Source organism: Arachis duranensis, chromosome 4 (assembly GCF_000817695.3).
Source record: "Arachis duranensis cultivar V14167 chromosome 4, aradu.V14167.gnm2.J7QH, whole genome shotgun sequence".
NCBI lineage: Eukaryota > Viridiplantae > Streptophyta > Magnoliopsida > Fabales > Fabaceae > Arachis > Arachis duranensis.
This window is the reverse complement of record NC_029775.3, coordinates 88,127,558-88,128,926: the sequence shown is the minus strand read 5'-3', so window position 1 is coordinate 88,128,926 and position 1,369 is coordinate 88,127,558. Positions and strand designations below refer to the sequence as shown.

Below are 1,369 nucleotides of genomic sequence, written 5' to 3'. Positions count from 1 at the left end.
CCTTGTGCATTCGGCCATATTGATTACATCAATGGCCTTGCACTCTCCCTTTGGATTCTCTTCTGTATTGCTTGGGAGAATACTGGGAGGAGTTTTAATGATTTTCTTACTCAGCTGGCCCACTTGTGCCTCCAAATTTCTAATGGAGGATCTTGTTTCACTCATGAAACTTAAAGTGGCCTTAGACAGATCAGAGACTATGTTTGATAAGTTAGAGGGGCTCTGTTCAGAATTCTCTGTCTGTTGTTGAGAAGATGATGGAAAAGGCTTGTTATTGCTTAGCCTGTTTCTTCCACCATTATTAAAGCCTTGTTGAGGCTTTTGTTGATCCTTCAATGAGAAATTTGGATGATTTCTCCATGATGAATTATAGGTGGTTCCATAAGGTTCACCCATGTAATTTACCTCTTAGGTGTTTCCATAAGGTTCACCCATGTAATTAACCTCTGCCATTGCAGGGTTCTCAGGATCATAAGCTTCTTCAGAAGCTCCCTCTTTAATACTATTTGATGCATTTTGCCATCCATTCAGACTTTGAGAGATCATGTTGACTTCCTGAGTCAACACTTTGTTCTGAGCAAATATGGCATTCAGAGCATCAATTTCAAGAACTCCCTTCCTCTGAGGCGTCCCATTATTCACGGAATTCCTCTCAGAAGTGTACATGAATTGGTTATTTGCAACCATGTCAATGAGTTCTTGAGCCTTTTCAGGCGTTTTCTTTAGGTGAATGGATCCACCTGCAGAATGGTCCAATGACATTTTGGAAAACTTAGATAGACCATAATAGAATATATCTAATATGATCCATTCTGAAAAGATGTCAAAAGGATACTTTTTGGTCATATGCTTGTATCTTTTCCAAACTTCATAGAGGGATTCACCATCTTTTTGTTTGAAGGTCTGAACATCCATTCTAAGCTTGCTCAGCTTTTGAGGAGGAAAGAATTTATCCAAGAAGGCTGTGACCAGCTTATCCCAGGAGTCCATGCTATCTTTAGGTTGTGAGTCCAACCATGTTCTAGCTCTGTCTCTTACAGCAAAAGGGAAAAGCATGAGCCTGTAGACTTCAGGATCTACTCCATTCGTCTTTACAGTCTCACAAATCTGCAACAACTCAGTTAAAAACTGGTAAGGATCTTCAGATGGAAATCCATGAAACTTTCAGTTCTGTTGCATTAGAGCAACTAATTGAGGTTTCAGCTCAAAATTGTTTGCTCCAATGGCCGAAATGGAGATGCTTCTTCCATCAAATTTGGATGTTGGTTTAGTGAAATCACCTAGCATTCTCCTTGCATTATTGTTGTTGGGTTCGGCTGCCATCTTCTTTTCTTGTTCAAAAATTTCAGAAAGGTTGTCTCTGGATTGT

At 39.7% G+C, this 1,369-nt stretch overlaps 1 non-coding gene across 1 annotated transcript; it reads left to right on the top strand.

Annotated features, from left to right (window-relative positions):
- The first annotated feature begins 817 nt into the window (after positions 1-817).
- On the top strand, positions 818-924 carry LOC127747350 (small nucleolar RNA R71). The gene has a single exon (XR_008009150.1). It is a non-coding gene; the product is annotated as a small nucleolar RNA R71 (small nucleolar RNA).
- Positions 925-1,369: the final 445 nt, after the last annotated feature.